This window comes from Phyllobates terribilis, unplaced genomic scaffold (assembly GCF_046119375.1).
Source record: "Phyllobates terribilis strain yellow unplaced genomic scaffold, ASM4611937v1 Scaffold_3__8_contigs__length_932513732, whole genome shotgun sequence".
Classification (NCBI taxonomy): domain Eukaryota; kingdom Metazoa; phylum Chordata; class Amphibia; order Anura; family Dendrobatidae; genus Phyllobates; species Phyllobates terribilis.
Window position 1 is genome coordinate 2,324,329 of NW_027362763.1, and position 17,704 is coordinate 2,342,032.

At 37.8% G+C, this 17,704-nt stretch overlaps 5 non-coding genes across 5 annotated transcripts; all 5 read left to right on the forward strand.

The window, feature by feature from the left end:
• Nucleotides 1–2,354: 2,354 nt before the first annotated feature.
• Nucleotides 2,355–2,426, forward strand: TRNAG-CCC (transfer RNA glycine (anticodon CCC)). The gene has a single exon. It is a non-coding gene; the product is annotated as a tRNA-Gly (tRNA).
• Nucleotides 2,427–4,285: 1,859 nt separating this feature from the next.
• On the forward strand, nt 4,286–4,357 carry TRNAG-UCC (transfer RNA glycine (anticodon UCC)). Its single transcript has one exon. It is a non-coding gene; the product is annotated as a tRNA-Gly (tRNA).
• A 6,700-nt stretch (nt 4,358–11,057) lies between these two features.
• On the forward strand, nt 11,058–11,129 carry TRNAG-UCC (transfer RNA glycine (anticodon UCC)). The gene has a single exon. It is a non-coding gene; the product is annotated as a tRNA-Gly (tRNA).
• A 1,173-nt stretch (nt 11,130–12,302) lies between these two features.
• On the forward strand, nt 12,303–12,374 carry TRNAG-CCC (transfer RNA glycine (anticodon CCC)). Its single transcript has one exon. It is a non-coding gene; the product is annotated as a tRNA-Gly (tRNA).
• A 96-nt stretch (nt 12,375–12,470) lies between these two features.
• Nucleotides 12,471–12,542, forward strand: TRNAG-CCC (transfer RNA glycine (anticodon CCC)). The gene has a single exon. It is a non-coding gene; the product is annotated as a tRNA-Gly (tRNA).
• The last annotated feature ends 5,162 nt before the right edge of the window (nt 12,543–17,704 follow it).

The following is a 17,704-nucleotide window of genomic DNA, read 5'->3' on the forward strand; positions in this document are numbered from 1 at the left end:
AAAAAACATGGCTTCTGTAAGTGTTGGTGGTATAGTGGTGAGAATTGCCGCCTTCTAAGTAGTTGACCCGAGTTCGATTCTCAGCCAACGCATGAATTGTTTTTCACATTTGGTGATGCTTTTAGACTGTTTTAATTTTTCGTGTTAAGTCTCAGGCTCTTCTTTCTTCTTAGAGTTTAGTAACCACGAAAATGAGAAAAAAATTGAAGAGAATATTTCTTACCTTTTTTTCAACTGTCTCATTTAACTGATCTTCTGCTCTTCAGTTGTTGATTAAACACTTTGTAGGGTTAGTCTCCAATATGAAAGCAATGTCAGGGTTGGCTTTGGTGTTATGCTGGTGGGTGTAGTTGCTTTTAAAACAAAAGGCCATAGTTTAATTCTTGAAGAACTCATTGTTTTTTTGCATTTGGTGGTGTTTGGACTCTTTTTCACTTTCTGTGCTAAGGCTTATGCTTTTATTTCTTTCTTGGTAACACTTTAGCTACCTTAGTTGGCAAAAAGCAAAGCTAATTGAGAGAATTTGTAGGCAGAGGTGGAAAAGCTACATAACTGATTCCAAAAACTCCTCTGTCTTCAGAGTTAGTGTTAAAAATGCCAAAAATGGCAGAGGTCTTTAGGTGTAATTTGGTGCTGGTGCTGACTCTTTGTAATCTTTTTGAGGTAAGGCTCATAGTGTACTTTCTTTCTTGGTAAGAGTTTAGTTACCTTATTGGCAAAAAAGTGAAAATAATTGAGAGAATTGTAAGAATTGGTGGAAAAGCTCCATAGCTGATTCACAAGAATTCATCTTTGAGTTTTGGACAATGCTTTGCCTTGTTTTTAAACTTTTTAGTAATTGGCTCTTTCAAGACATATTCAGTCCTCCTTTTTTTAAGTAAAACTTTAGCAGATTTAACAGCCATAATCCCAAACCAGTCAAGTGGGTTCATGCATTGGTGGTATAGTGGTGAGCATAGCTGCTTTCCAAGCAGTTGACCCGGGTTCGATTCTCAGCCAATGCAATACTTATGTAGTTTTATTTCTGGCATATCATACATTTTACAAACTATTTTGTAATATTAGTGCAGAAAATGTAAAAAAAAAAGCTGATCCTGTAAGCATTGGTGGTATAGTGGTGAGCATAGCTGCCTTCCAGGCATTTGACCCGGGTTCGATTCCTGGCCAATGCAAAACATGGGTGTGTTTTTTTTTCAGGCACGTCATACTTTTTACTAACAATTTTGTAGGGTTAGTGCAGAAAATGTGAAAAAAATGCTGGGTACCTTAAGCATTTTTGGTATAGTGGTGAGCAAACCTGCCTTCCAAGCAGTTGACCTGCGATTGATTTCTGGTCAATGCAATTCCTATGTGGGGTTTTTTTTCCTGGCACGTCTTACTTTTTACTAATAATTTTGTATTGTTAGTGCAGAAAATGTAAGAAAAAAACATGGCTTCTGTAAGTGTTGGTGGTATACTGGTGAGCATAGCTGCCTTCCACGTAATTGACCCGGGTTCGATTCCTCACCAACGCATGAATTGTTTTTCACATTTGGTGATGCTTTTAGTCTGTTTTAATTTTTCGTGTTAAGGTTCATGCTCTTCTTTCTTCTTAGAGTTTAGCAACCACGAAAATGAGAAAAAAATTGAAGAGAATATTTCTTAGCTTTTTTTCAACTGTCTCATCTAACTGATCTTCTGCTCTTCAGTTGTTGATTAAATACTTTGTAGGGTTAGTCTCCAATACGAAAGCAATGTCAGGGTTGGCATTGGTGTTATGCTTGTGGGTGTAGTTGCTTTTAAAACAATAGGCCATAGTTTAATTCTTGAAGAACTCATTGTTTTTTTGCATTTGGTGGTGTTAGGAATCTTTTTCACTTTCTGTGCTAAGGCTTATGCTTTTATTTCTTTCTTGGTAACACTTTAGCTACCTTAGTGGGCAGAAAGCAAAGCTAATTGAGAGAATTTGTAGGCAGAGGTGGAAAAGCTACATAACTGATTCCAAAAACTCCTCTTTCTTTAGAGTTAGTGTTAAAAATGCCAAAAATGGCAGAGGTCTTTAGGGGGAATTTGGTGCTGGTGTTGACTCTTTGTAATCTGTTTGAGCTAAGGCTCATAGTGTACTTTCTTTCTTGGTAAGAGTTTAGTTACCTTATTGGCAAAAAAGTGAAAATAATTGAGAGAAATGTAAGAATTGGTGGAAAAGCTACATAGCTGATTCACAAGAATTCATCTTTGAGTTTTGGACAATGCTTTGCCTTGTTTTTAAACTTTTTAGTAATTGGCTCTTTCAAGACATATTCAGTCCTCCTTTTTTTAAGTAAAACTTTAGCAGATTTAACAGCCATAATCCCAAACCAGTCAAGTTGGTCCATGCATTGGTGGTATAGTGGTGAGCATAGCTGCTTCCCAAGCAGTTGACCTGGGTTCGATTCCCGGCCAATGCAATACTTATGTAGTTTTATTTCTGGCATATCATACATTTTACAAACTATTTTGTAATGTTAGTGCAGAAAATGTCAAAAAAAAAGCTGATCCTGTAAGCATTGGTGGTATAGTGTTGAGCATAGCTGCCTTCCAAGCACTTGACCCGGGTTCGATTCCTGGCCAATGCAAAATATGGGTGTGTTTTTTTTTCAGGCACGTCATAATTTTTACTAACAATTTTGTAGGGTTAGTGCAGAAAATGTGAAAGAAATGCTGGGTACCTTAAGCATTTTTGGTATAGTGGTGAGCAAACCTGCCTTCCAAGCAGTTGACCTGCGATTGATTCCTGGTCGATGCAATACTTATGTGGCTTTTTTTTTCCTGGCACGTCTTACTTTTTACTAATAATTTTGTATTTTAAGTGCAGAAAATGTAAGAAAAAACCATGGCTTCTGTAAGTGTTGGTGGTATAGTGGTGAGAGTCGCTGCTTTCCAAGTACTTGACGCGAGTTCGATTCTCAGCCAACGCATAAATTGTTTTACACATTTGGTGATGCTTTTAGTCTGTTTTAATTTTTCGCGTTAAGTCTCAGGCCCTTCTTTCTTCTTAGAGTTTAGCAACCACGAAAATGAGAAAAAAATTGAAGAGAATATTTCTTAGCTTTTTTTCAACTGTCTCATCTAACTGATCTTCTGCTCTTCAGTTGTTGATTAAACACTTTGTAGGGTTAGTCTCCAATATGAAAGCAATGTCAGGGTTGGCATTGGTGTTATGCTGGTGGGTGTAATTGCTTTTAAAACAATAGGCCATAGTTTAATTCTTGAAGAACTCATTGTTTTTTGCATTTGGTGGTGTTTGGACTCTTTTTCACTTTCTGTGCTAAGGCTTATGCTTTTATTTCTTTCTTGGTAACACTTTAGCTACCTTAGTTGGCAAAAAGCAAAGCTAATTGAGAGAATTTGTAGGCAGAGGTGGAAAAGCTACATAACTGATTTCAAAAACTCCTCTGTCTTTAGAGTTAGTGTTAAAAATGCCAAAAATGGCAGAGATCTTTAGGGGTAATTTGGTGATGGTGCTGACTCTTTGTAATCTTTTTGAGCTAAGGCTCATAGTGTACTTTCGTTCTTGGTAAGAGTTTAGTTACCTTATTGGCAAAAAATTGAAAATAATTGAGAGAATTGTAAGAATTGGTGGAAAAGCTCCATAGCTGATTCACAAGAATTCATCTTTGAGTTTTGGACAATGCTTTGCCTTGTTTTTAAACTTTTTAGTAATTGGCTCTTTCAAGACATATTCAGTCCTCCTTTTTTTAAGTAAAACTTTAGCAGATTTAACAGCCATAATCCCAAACCAGTCAAGTTGGTTCATGCATTGGTGGTATAGTGGTGAGCATAGCTGCTTCCCAAGCAGTTGACCCAGGTTCGATTCCCAGCCAATGCAATACTTATGTAGTTTTATTTCTGGCATATCATACATTTTACAAACAATTTTGTAATGTTAGTGCAGAAAATGTAAAAAAAAAAGCTGATCCTGTAAGTATTGGTGGTATAGTGATGAACATAGCTGCCTTCCAAGCAGTTGACCCAGGTTCGATTCCTGGCCAATGCAAAACATGGTTGTGTTTTTTTTTCAGGCACGTCATAATTTTTGCTAACAATTTTGTAGGGTTAGTGCAGAAAATGTGAAAAAAATGCTGGGTACCTTAAGCATTTTTGGTATAGTGGTGAGCAAATCTGCCTTCCAAGCAGTTGACCTGCGATTGATTCCTGGTCAATGCAATACTTATGTGGGTTTTTTTTTCCTGGCACGTCTTACTTTTTACTAATAATTTTGTATTGTTAGTGCAGAAAATGTAAGAAAAAAACATGGCTTCTGTAAGTGTTGGTGGTATAGTGGTGAGCATAGCTGCCTTCCAAGCAGTTGACCCGGGTTCGATTCCCGGCCAACACATGAATTGTTTTTCACATTTGGTGATGCTTTTAGTCTGTTTTAATTTTTCGTGTTAAGGCTCATGCTCTTCTTTCTTCTTAGAGTTTAGCAACCACGAAAATGAGAAAAAAATTGAAGAGAATATTTCTTAGCTTTTTTTCAACTGTCTCATTTAACTGATCTTCTGCTCTTCAGTTGTTGATTAAATACTTTGTAGGGTTAGTCTCCAATACGAAAGCAATGTCAGGGTTGGCATTGATGTTATGCTGGTGGGTGTAGTTGCTTTTAAAACAATAGGCCATAGTTTAATTCTTGAAGAACTCATTGTTTTTTTGCATTTGGTGGTGTTTGGACTCTTTTTCACTTTCTGTGCTAAGGCTTATGCTTTTATTTCTTTCTTGGTAACACTTTAGCTACCTTAGTTGGCAAAAAGCAAAGCTAATTGAGAGAATTTGTAGGCAGAGGTGGAAAAGCTACATAACTGATTCCAAAAACTCCTCTGTCTTTAGAGTTAGTGTTAAAAATGCCAAAAATGGCAGAGGTCTTTAGGGGGAATTTGGTGCTGGTGCTGACTCTTTGTAATCTTTTTGAGCTAAGGCTCATAGTGTACTTTCTTTCTTGGTAAGAGTTTAGTTACCTTATTGGCAAAAAAGTGAAAATAATTGAGAGAATTGTAAGAATTGTTGGAAAAGCTCCATAGCTGATTCACAAGAATTCATCTTTGAGTTTTGGACAATGCTTTGCCTTGTTTTTAAACTTTTTAGCAATTGGCTCTTTCAAGACATATTCAGTCCTCCTTTTTTTAAGTAAAACTTTGGCAGATTTAACAGCCAAAATCCCAAACCAGTCAAGTTGGTTCATGCATTGGTGGTATAGTGGTGAGCATAGCTGCTTCCCAAGCAGTTGATCCGGGTTCAATTTCCAGCCAATGCAATACTTATGTAGTTTTATTTCTGGCATATCATACATTTTACAAACTATTTTGTAATGTTAGTGCAGAAAATGTAAAAAAAAAAGCTGACCCTGTAAGCATTGGTGGTATAGTGGTGAGCATAGCTGCCTTCCAAGCAGTTGACCCTGGTTCAATTCCTGGCCAATACAAAACATTTGTGTGTTTTTTTTTCAGGCACGTCATACTTTTTACTAACAATTTTGTAGGGTTAGTGCAGAAAATGTGAAAAAAATGCTGGGTACCTTAAGCATTTTTGGTATAGTGGTGAGCAAACCTGCCTTCCAAGCAGTTGACCTGCGATTGATTCCTGGTCAATGCAATACTTATGTGGGGTTTTTTTTCCTGGCACGTCTTACTTTTTACTAATAATTTCGTATTGTTAGTGCAGAAAATGTAAGAAAAAAAGATGGCTACTGTAAGTGTTGGTGGTATAGTGGTGAGAATCTCTGCCTTCCAAGTAGTTGACCCGAATTTGATTCTCAGCCAACGCATGAATTGTTTTTCACATTTGGTGATGCTTTTAGTCTGTTTTAATTTTTCATGTTAAGTCTCAGGCTCTTCTTTCTTCTTCGAGTTTAGCAACCACGAAAATGAGAAAAAAATTGAAGAGAATATTTCTTAGCTTTTTTTCAACTGTCTCATCTAACTGATCTTCTGCTCTTCAGTTGTTGATTAAACACTTTGTAGGGTTAGTCTCCAATATGAAAGCAATGTCAGGGTTGGCATTGGTGTTATGCTGGTGGGTGTAGTTGCTTTTAAAACAATAGGCCATAGTTTAATTCTTGAAGAACTCATTGTTTTTTTGCATTTGGTGGTGTTTGGACTCTTTTTCACTTTCTGTGCTAAGGCTTATGCTTTTATTTCTTTCTTGGTAACACTTTAGCTACCTTAGTTGGCAAAAAGCAAAGCTAATTGAGAGAATTTGTAGGCAGAGGTGGAAAAGCTACATAACTGATTCCAAAAACTCCTCTGTCTTTAGAGTTAGTGTTAAAAATGCCAAAAATGGCAGAGGTCTTTAGGGGTAATTTGGTGCTGGTGCTGACTCTTTGTAATCTTTTTGAGCTAAGGCTCATAGTGTACTTTCTTTCTTGGTAAGAGTTTAGTTACCTTATTGGCAAAAAAGTGAAAATAATTGAGAGAATTGTAAGAATTGTTGGAAAAGCTCCATAGCTGATTCACAAGAATTCATCTTTGAGTTTTGGATAATGCTTTGCCTTGTTTTTAAACTTTTTAGTAATTGGCTCTTTCAAGACATATTCAGTCCTCCTTTTTTTAAGTAAAACTTTGGCAGATTTAACAGCCAAAATCCCAAACCAGTCAAGTTGGTTCATGCATTGGTGGTATAGTGGTGAGCATAGCTGCTTCCCAAGCAGTTGATCCGGGTTCAATTTCCAGCCAATGCAATACTTATGTAGTTTTATTTCTGGCATATCATACATTTTACAAACTATTTTGTAATGTTAGTGCAGAAAATGTAAAAAAAAAAGCTGACCCTGTAAGCATTGGTGGTATAGTGGTGAGCATAGCTGTCTTCCAAGCAGTTGACCCGGGTTCAATTCCTGGCCAATACAAAACATTTGTGTGTTTTTTTTTTTTCAGGCACGTCATACTTTTTACTAACAATTTTGTAGGGTTAGTGCAGAAAATGTGAAAAAAATGCTGGGTACCTTAAGCATTTTTGGTATAGTGGTGAGCAAACCTGCCTTCCAAGCAGTTGACCTGCGATTGATTCCTGGTCAATGCAATACTTATGTGGGGTTTTTTTTCCTGGCACGTCTTACTTTTTACTAATAATTTCGTATTGTTAGTGCAGAAAATGTAAGAAAAAAACATGGCTACTGTAAGTGTTGGTGGTATAGTGGTGAGAATCTCTGCCTTCCAAGTAGTTGACCCGAATTTGATTCTCAGCCAACGCATGAATTGTTTTTCACATTTAGTGATGCTTTTAGTCTGTTTTAATTTTTCGTGTTAAGGCTCATGCTCTTCTTTCTTCTTAGAGTTTAGCAACCACGAAAATGAGAAAAAAATTGAAGAGAATATTTCTTAGCTTTTTTTCAACTGTCTCATCTAACTGATCTTCTGCTCTTCAGTTGTTGATTAAATACTTTAGGTGTTAGTCTCCAATACGAAAACAATATCAGGGTTGGCATTGGTGTTATGCTGTTTGGTGTAGTTGCTTTTAAAACAATAGGCCATAGTTTAATTCTTGAAGAACTCATTGTTTTTTTGCATTTGGTGGTGTTTGGAATCTTTTTCACTTTCTGTGCAAAGGCTTATGCTTTTATTTCTTTCTTGGTAACACTTTAGCTACCTTAGTGGGCAGAAAGCAAAGCTAATTGAGAGAATTTGTAGGCAGAGGTGGAAAAGCTACATAACTGATTCCAAAAACTCCTCTGTCTTTAGAGTTAGTGTTAAAAATGCTAAAAATGGCAGAGGTCTTTAGGGGTAATTTGGTGCTGGTGCTGACTCTTTGTAATCTTTTTGAGCTAAGGCTCATAGTGTACTTTCTTTCTTGGTAAGAGTTTAGTTACCTTATTGCAAAAAAAAAGTGAAAATAATTGAGAGAATTGTAAGAATTGGTGGAAAAGCTCCATAGCTGATTCACAAGAATTCATCTTTGAGTTTTGGACAATGCTTTGCCTTGTTTTTAAACTTTTTAGTAATTGGCTCTTTCAAGACATATTCAGTCCTCCTTTTTTAAGTAAAACTTTAGCAGATTTAACAGCCAAAATCCCAAACCAGTCAAGTGGGTTCATGCATTGGTGGTATAGTGGTGAGCATTGCTGCTTCCCAAGCAGTTCACCCAGGTTCGATTTCCAGCCAATGCAATACTTATGTAGTTTTATTTCTGGCATATCATACATTTTACAAACTATTTTGTAATGTTAGTGCAGAAAATGTAAAAAAAAAGCTGACACTATAAGCATTGGTGGTATAGTGGTGAGCATAGCTGCCTTCCAAGCAGTTGACCTGGGTTCAATTTCTGGCCAATGCAAAACATCAGTGTTTTTTTTTTTCAGGCACATCATACTTTTTACTAACAATTTTGTAGGGTTAGTGCAGAAAATGTGAAAAAAATGCTGGGTACCTTAAGCATTTTTGGTATAGTGGTGAGCAAACCTGCCTGTCAAGCAGTTGACCTGCGATTGATTCCTGGTCAATGCAATACTTATGTGGGGTTTTTTTTCCTGGCACGTCTTACTTTTTACTAATAATTTCGTATTGTTAGTGCAGAAAATGTAAGAAAAAAACATGGCTTCTGTAAGTGTTGGTGGTATAGTGGTGAGAATCGCTGTCTTCCAAGTAGTTGACCCGAGTTCGATTCTCAGCCAACGCATGAATTGTTTTTCACATTTGGTGATGCTTTTAGTCTGTTTTAATTTTTCGTGTTAAGTCTCAGGCTCTTCTTTCTTCTTAGAGTTTAGCAACCACGAAAATGAGAAAAAAATTGAAGAGAATATTTCTTAGCTTTTTTTCAACTGTCTCATCTAACTGATCTTCTGCTCTTCAGTTGTTGATTAAACACTTTGTAGGGTTAGTCTCCAATACGAAAGCAATGTCAGGGTTGGCATTGGTGTTATGCTGGTGGGTGTAGTTGCTTTTAAAACAATAGGCCATAGTTTAATTCTTGAAGAACTCATTGTTTTTTTGCATTTGGTGGTGTTTGGACTCTTTTTCACTTTCTGTGCTAAGGCTTATGCTTTTATTTCTTTCTTGGTAACACTTTAGCTACCTTAGTTGGCAAAAAGCAAAGCTAATTGAGAGAATTTGTAGGCAGAGGTGGAAAAGCTACATAACTGATTCCAAAAACTCCTCTGTCTTTAGAGTTAGTGTTAAAAATGCTAAAAATGGCAGAGGTCTTTAGGGGTAATTTGGTGCTGGTGCTGACTCTTTGTAATCTTTTTGAGCTAAGGCTCATAGTGTACTTTCTTTCTTGGTAAGAGTTTAGTTACCTTATTGCAAAAAAAAAGTGAAAATAATTGAGAGAATTGTAAGAATTGGTGGAAAAGCTCCATAGCTGATTCACAAGAATTCATCTTTGAGTTTTGGACAATGCTTTGCCTTGTTTTTAAACTTTTTAGTAATTGGCTCTTTCAAGACATATTCAGTCCTCCTTTTTTAAGTAAAACTTTAGCAGATTTAACAGCCAAAATCCCAAACCAGTCAAGTGGGTTCATGCATTGGTGGTATAGTGGTGAGCATAGCTGCTTCCCAAGCAGTTGACTCGGGTTCGATTCCCAGCCAATGCAATACTTATGTAGTTTTATTTCTGGCATATCATACATTTTACAAACTATTTTGTTATGTTAGTGCAGAAAATGTAAAAAAAAAAGCTGACCCTGTAAGCATTGGTGGTATAGTGGTGAGCATAGCTGCCTTCCAAGCAATTGACCTGGGTTCAATTCCCAGCCAATACAAAACATCGTTGTTTTTTTTTTTCAGGCACGTCATACTTTTTACTAACAATTTTGTAGGGTTAGTGCAGAAAATGTGAAAAAAATGCTGGGTACCTTAAGCATTTTTGGTATAGTGGTGAGCAAACCTGCCTTCCAAGCAGTTGACCTGCGATTGATTCCTGGTCAATGCAATACTTATGCGGGGTTTTTTTTCCTGGCACGTCTTACTTTTTACTAATAATTTCGTATTGTTAGTGCAGAAAATGTAAGAAAAAAACATGGCTTCTGTAAGTGTTGGTGGTATAGTGGTGAGAATCGCTGCCTTCCAAGCAGTTGACCCGGGTTCGATTTCTGGCCAACGCATGAATTGTTTTTCACATTTGGTGATGCTTTTAGTCTGTTTTAATTTTTCGTGTTAAGGCTCATGCTCTTCTTTCTTCTTAGAGTTTAGCAACCACGAAAATGAGAAAAAAATTGAAGAGAATATTTCTTAGCTTTTTTTCAACTGTCTCATCTAACTGATCTTCTGCTCTTCAGTTGTTGATTAAACACTTTGTAGGGTTAGTCTCCAATACGAAAGCAATGTCAGGGTTGCCATAGGTGTTATGCTGGTTGGTGTAGTTGCTTTTAAAACAATAGGCCATAGATTAATTCATTGAAGAACTCATTGTTTTCTTGCATTTGGTGGTGTTTGGAATCTTTTTCACTTTCTGTGCTAAGGCTTATGCTTTTATTTCTTTCTTGGTAACACTTTAGCTACCTTAGTGGGCAGAAATCAAAGCTTATTGAGAGAATTTGTAGGCAGAGGTGGAAAAGCTACATAACTGATTCCAAAAACTCCTCTGTCTTTAGAGTTAGTGTTAAAAATGCCAAAAATGGCAGAGGTCTTTAGGGGGAATTTGGTGCTGGTGCTGACTCTTTGTAATCTTTTTGAGCTAAGGCTCATAGTGTACTTTATTTCTTGGTAAGAGTTTAGTTACCTTATTGGCAAAAAAGTGAAAATAATTGAGAGAATTGTAAGAATTGGTGGAAAAGCTCCATAGCTGATTCACAAGAATTCATCTTTGAGTTTTGGACAATGCTTTGCCTTGTTTTTAAACTTTTTAGTATTTGGCTCCTTCAAGGCATATTCAGTCCTCCTTTTTTTAAGTAAAACTTTAGCAGATTTAACAGCCATAATCCCAAACCAGTCAAGTTGGTTCATGCATTTGTGGTATAGTGGTGAGCATAGCTGCTTCCCAAGCATTTGACCCGGGTTCGATTCCCAGCCAATGCAATACTTATGTAGTTTTATTTCTGGCATATCATACATTTTACAAACGATTTTGTAATGTTAGTGCAGAAAATGTAAAAAAAAAAGCTGACCCTGTAAGCATTGGTGGTATAGTGGTGAGCATAGCTGCCTTCCAAGCAGTTGACCTGGGTTCAATTCCCAGCCAATACAAAACATCGGTGTTTTTTTTTTTCAGGCACGTCATACTTTTTACTAACAATTTTGTAGGGTTAGTGCAGAAAATGTGAAAAAAATGCTGGGTACCTTAAGCATTTTTGGTATAGTGGTGAGCAAACCTGCCTTCCAAGCAGTTGACCTGCGATTAATTCCTGGTCAATGCAATACTTATATGGGTTTTTTTTTCCTGGCACGTCTTACTTTTTACTAATCATTTCGTATTGTTAGTGCAGAAAATGTAAGAAAAAAACATGGCTTCTGTAAGTGTTGGTGGTATAGTGGTGAGAATCGCTGCCTTCCAAATAATTGACCCGGCTTTGATTCCTGGCCAACGCATGAATTGTTTTTCACATTTGGTGATGCTTTTAGTCTGTTTTAATTTTTCGTGTTAAGTCTCAGGTTCTTCTTTCTTCTTAGAGTTTAGCAACCACGAAAATGAGAAAAAAATTGAAGAGAATATTTCTTAGCTTTTTTTCAACTGTCTCATCTAACTGATCTTCTGCTCTTCAGTTGTTGATTAAACACTTTGTAGGGTTAGTCTCCCATATGAAAGCATTGTCAGGGTTGGCATTGGTGTTATGCTGGTGGGTGTAGTTGCTTTTAAAACAATAGGCCATAGTTTAATTCTTGAAGAACTCATTGTTTTTTTGCATTTGGTGGTGTTTGGACTCTTTTTCACTTTCTGTGCTAAGGCTTATGCTTTTATTTCTTTCTTGGTAACACGTTAGCTACCTTAGTTGGCAAAAAGCCAAGCTAATTGAGAGAATTTGTAGGCAGAGGTTTAAAAGCTACATAACTGATTCCAAAAACTCCTCTGTCTTTAGAGTTAGTGTTAAAAATGGCAGAGGTCTTTAGGGGTAATTTGGCGCTGGTGCTGACTCTTTGTAATCTTTTTGAGCTAAGGCTCATAGTGTACTTTCTTTCTTGGTAAGAGTTTAGTTACCTTATTGGCAAAAAAGTGAAAATAATTGAGAGAATTGTAAGAATTGGCGGAAAAGCTCCATAGCTGATTCAGAAGAATTCATCTTTGAGTTTTGGACAATGCTTTGCCTTGTTTTTAAACTTTTTAGTATTTGGCTCTTTCAAGACATATTCAGTCCTCCTTTTTTTAAGTAAAACTTTAGCAGATTTAACAGCCATAATCCCAAACCAGTCAAGTTGGTTCATGCATTGGTGGTATAGTGGTGAGCATAGCTGCTTCCCAAGCAGTTGGCCCGGGTTCGATTCCCAGCCAATGCAATACTTATGTAGTTTTATTTCTGGCATATCATACATTTTACAAACTATTTTGTAATGTTAGTGCAGAAAATGTAAAAAAAAAAGCTGATCCTGTAAGCATTGGTGGTATAGTGGTGAGCATAGCTGCTTCCCAAGCAGTTGGCCCGGGTTCGATTCCCAGCCAATGCAATACTTATGTAGTTTTATTTCTGGCATATCATACATTTTACAAACTATTTTGTAATGTTAGTGCAGAAAATGTAAAAAAAAAAGCTGATCCTGTAAGCATTGGTGGTATAGTGGTGAGCATAGCTGCCTTCCAAGCAGTTGACCCGGGTTTGATTCCTGGCCAATGCAAAACATGGGTGTGTTTTTTTTTCAGGCACGTCATAATTTTTACTAACAATTTTGAAGGGTTAGTGCAGAAAATGTGAAAAAAATGCTGGGTACCTTAAGCATTTTTGGTATAGTGGTGAGCAAACCTGCCTTCCAAGCAGTTGACCTGCGATTAATTCCTGGTCAATGCAATACTTATATGGGTTTTTTTTTCCTGGCACGTCTTACTTTTTACTAATCATTTCGTATTGTTAGTGCAGAAAATGTAAGAAAAAAACATGACTTCTGTAAGTGTTGGTGGTATAGTGGTGAGAATCGCTGCCTTCCAAGTAATTGACCCGGGTTTGATTCCTGGCCAACGCATGAATTGTTTTTCACATTTGGTGATGCTTTTAGTCTGTTTTAATTATTCGTGTTAAGTGTCAGGCTCTTCTTTCTTCTTAGAGTTTAGCAACCACGAAAATGAGAAAAAAATTGAAGAGAATATTTATTAGATTTTTTTCAACTGTCTCATCTAACTGATCTTCTGCTCTTCAGTAGAGATGAGCGTTGTTCTACTCGAACTGTTCGCCAATCTCAAATTCGAGCTGTTTTGGGCGGTGTTCGAGCCGTTCGGCGAACACGAACAATTTGAGAAAAATTCGGCTGTTCGAGGTTATGTTCGATAACTGTTCGTGCACCAAAATCATAACTGGATTTTTTCTCAGTAATGATGAAAATTAATGTTAATACGCAGTTTGAGTGTACAGCGGGGTGGGGGGAGGGGCAGGGGATGGATCTCTGCAGGAACAATGAAGATCTCCATTTTTTTTTCTCTTTCCCGCATTTGCAGTGGGGAGGTGCAATCTGTCAGCCCATCAGCAGCGCACACACGGAGCGAAGTGCTTTTTTTCACACAAGCAAGGGCATGTGTCATTGGCAGTGTATGTCACATGTCCTTGCCCTATAAGACCAAGCCATTTTCCCCGTCGCCACCATTTTCTCACTGCTGCAGCTGCGTGTTAGACGGCACCGCTGTTGCTGTGTGCACTATACCTTGTTAATTTCAAGCCAATTTTCGCACAAATATACAGATAGCTTGGGAGTAGGGAATAGTTGTGATTGCAGTCCTTTTAAGGACTAGGTTACAGCATTTCCTACGACTTTTATCAGGCAGGTCTGTGCTCTTAAATAGATAGATTGTGGGAGTAAAGACTAATTGTAATTGGAGTCCTTTTCAGGACTAGGTTACATCAGTTCCTATCAGTTTTTGCCAGGCAGGTCTGTGCCAGTGCTGTGCAAGTTTTTTTCACAGCATTTGGCTGAATCTAGCAAAGCTAATCCTTCTTGGCCTATTGCAGAGTGTGTTAGTCAGTGGAGTAGCCTATCTGTGTTGCAAGATATACCACCTGTGTATAGAATACCAATTTTTTTACTGCACCTAGTGAAGTAAAATCTTTTGGGCATAGCATCATTCTATTAGTCCATCTATACTGACCTCCATCAGGTTGCAAATTGAATATAATTTTTTTCTGCATCTAGCTCTGAAAAAATTTTGGGCTTCTAGCTGTGTGTGGGACTTGTTGTATTAGTCCATCTATACTGACCTCCATCAGGTTGCAAACTGCATATATTTTTTTCTTCATCTACCTCTGAAAAAATATTGGGCTTCTAGCTGTGTGTGGGACTTGTTCTATTAATCCATCTATACAGACCTCCATCAGGTTGCAAACTGAATATATTTTTTCTGCATCTACCTCTGAAAAAATATTGGGCTTCTAGCTGTGTGTGGGACTTGTTCTATTAATCCATCTATACAGACCTCCATCAGGTTGCAAACTGAATATATTTTTTTCTGCATCTACCTCTGAAAAAATATTGGGCTTCTAGCTGTGTGTGGGACTTGTTCTATTAATCCATCTATACAGACTTCCATCAGGTTGCAAACTGAATATATTTTTTTCTGCATCTACCTCTGAAAAAATATTGGGCTTCTAGCTGTGTGTGGGACTTGTTCTATTAATCCATCTATACAGACCTCCATCAGGTTGCAAACTGAATATATTTTTTTCTGCATCTACCTCTGAAAAAATATTGGGCTTCTAGCTGTGTGTGGGACTTGTTCTATTAAACCATCTATACAGACCTCCATCAGGTTGCAAACTGAATATATTTTTTCTGCATCTACCTCTGAAAAAATATTGGGCTTCTAGCTGTGTGTGGGACTTGTTGTATTAGTCCATCTATACTGACCTCCATCAGGTTGCAAACTGAATATATTTTTTTCTGCATCTACCTCTGAAAAAATATTGGGCTTCTAGCTGTGTGTGGGACTTGTTCTATTAATCCATCTATACAGACCTCCATCAGGTTGCAAACTGAATATATTTTTTTCTGCATCTACCTCTGAAAAAATATTGGGCTTCTAGCTGTGTGTGGGACTTGTTCTATTAATCCATCTATACAGACCTCCATCAGGTTGCAAACTGAATATATTTTTTTCTGCATCTACCTCTGAAAAAATATTGGGCTTCTAGCTGTGTGTGGGACTTGTTCTATTAATCCATCTATACAGACCTCCATCAGATTGCAAACTGAATATATTTTTTTCTGCATCTACCTCTGAAAAAATATTGGGCTTCTAGCTGTGTGTGGGACTTGTTCTATTAATCCATCTATACAGACCTCCATCAGGTTGCAAACTGAATATATTTTTTTCTGCATCTACCTCTGAAAAAATATTGTTCTTCTAGCTGTGTGGGACTTGTTGTATTAGTCCATCTATACTGACCTCCATCAGGTTGCAAACTGAATATATTTTTTTCTGCATCTACCTCTGAAAAAATATTGGGCTTCTAGCTGTGTGTGGGACTTGTTCTATTAATCCATCTATACAGACCTCCGTCAGGTTGCAAACTGAATATATTTTTTTCTGCATCTACCTCTGAAAAAATATTGGGCTTCTAGCTGTGTGTGGGACTTGTTCTATTAATCCATCTATACAGACCTCCATCAGGTTGCAAACTGAATATTTTTTTTTCTGCATCTACCTCTGAAAAAATATTGGGCTTCTAGCTGTGTGTGGGACTTGTTCTATTAATCCATCTATACAGACCTTCATCAGGTTGCAAACTGAATATATTTTTTTCTGCATCTACCTCTGAAAAAATATTGGGCTTCTAGCTGTGTGTGGGACTTGTTCTATTAATCCATCTATACAGACCTCCATCAGGTTGCAAACTGAATATATTTTTTTTCTGCATCTACCTCTGAAAAAATATTGGGCTTCTAGCTGTGTGTGGGACTTGTTCTATTAATCCATCTATACAGACCTCCATCAGGTTGCAAACTGAATATATTTTTTTCTGCATCTACCTCTGAAAAAATATTGGGCTTCTAGCTGTGTGTGGGACTTGTTCTATTAATCCATCTATACAGACCTCCATCAGGTTGCAAACTGAATATATTTTTTTCTGCATCTACCTCTGAAAAAATATTGGGCTTCTAGCTGTTTGTGGGACTGTCTCTATTAGTCCATCTATACTGATCTCCATCAGGTTGCAAATTAAAAATAATTTTTTTCTGCATCTACCTCTGAAAAAATATTGGGCTTCTAGCTGTGTGTGGGACTTTCTCTATTAGTCCATCTATACTGACCTCCATCAGGTTGCAAATTAAAAATAATTTTTATCTGCATCTAGCTCTGAAAAAATATTTGGCCTTCTAGCAGTGTGTGGGACTTTCTCTTTTAGTCCATCTATACTGATCTCCATCAGGTTGCAAATTAAAAATAATTTTTTTCTGCATCTACCTCTGAAAAAATATTGGGCTTCTAGCTGTGTGTGGGACTTTCTCTATTAGTCCATCTATACTGACCTCCATCAGGTTGCAAATTGAATATAATTTTTTTCTGCATCTAACCCAGCCAATAGTTTTGGCCTAATACCACAGTTTGGCCACTCAGCTCTGCTCGGTTCCCATCCATTGTTTTTTTGTGCAAACAACTCCAGAGTTGTGAATTAGTTAACCACCAAAATGAGTGGAAAAAGGCCTGCTGCTGGTGGAAAGGGGAATAGGCATGTTGGGAAGGGGAAAAAAGGTTGTGTCCGTGGGGTAGGTGTTAAAGCAACAGTAACATCTGCAGAAGAAAGACCATCTTCCAGCCAAACTAAAATGTCTACTTCTTTTAGCGGACAATGTGATAAGATCCCTTTCTTACGGCCACGCCAATTGCTACAAATTCCAGATGAGGCACAAAAACAGCAGGTGCTTCAACGGATATCAAGTGCTCCTTTAAGTGGGCTCTCCTCCACATCAACTTCAACATCACAAATACTCCAGTCCTCAAAGGTGTCACCCCAATCGCACTTGCTTCCTCACAGCTCCCAAATCTCCAGCTGCCCGTCTGAGTATGAGGTAGAACAGATGGTTGAGTCTGCAGAGCTGTTTACTCATACTATAGCCTGGGAATCAGAGGTCGACTCCAGCGCTTCTGTGAATCCAGACGAGGAAATGATCTGCACTGATGCCCAGAATCTTTATGAGTCGGATCCAGGACCAGACGCAGAAGGTTCTGACCATAATGTAGACCCTCATTCCCAAACTGTAACTCCTGTTGGTGGAGACAATGAGGAAGACGATGATAAGACTCAAATACCTGATTGGAGCGACAACTTTAGTTTTTTGTCAGGGCAGGAACAGGTTGGCTCTGAGGACGACGGGTGTGATAACGCACAGGGTGATGATGATGAGGTTGGAGATCCCACTTACTGTCAACCCACAGTCAGCCAAGAGATGAGGTCAGCAGAGGAGGTGGAGGAAGATGCTAGTGACGACGAGGTCAGGTTGCGCCTTCCTGGACAGAGACGTAGTACTGGAAGCACGTCAACAACTGCATCCTCAAACACAACTCTGCCTCTCACCACAAGTCGTGGTGGCTCTTCAGGTCGCATGGGTGCTAAGCCTTGCATAGCCTGGGCATTTTTTCAGATCGATAAAGATGACCCAACTCGTGTTATCTGTAACATTTGTCAGCA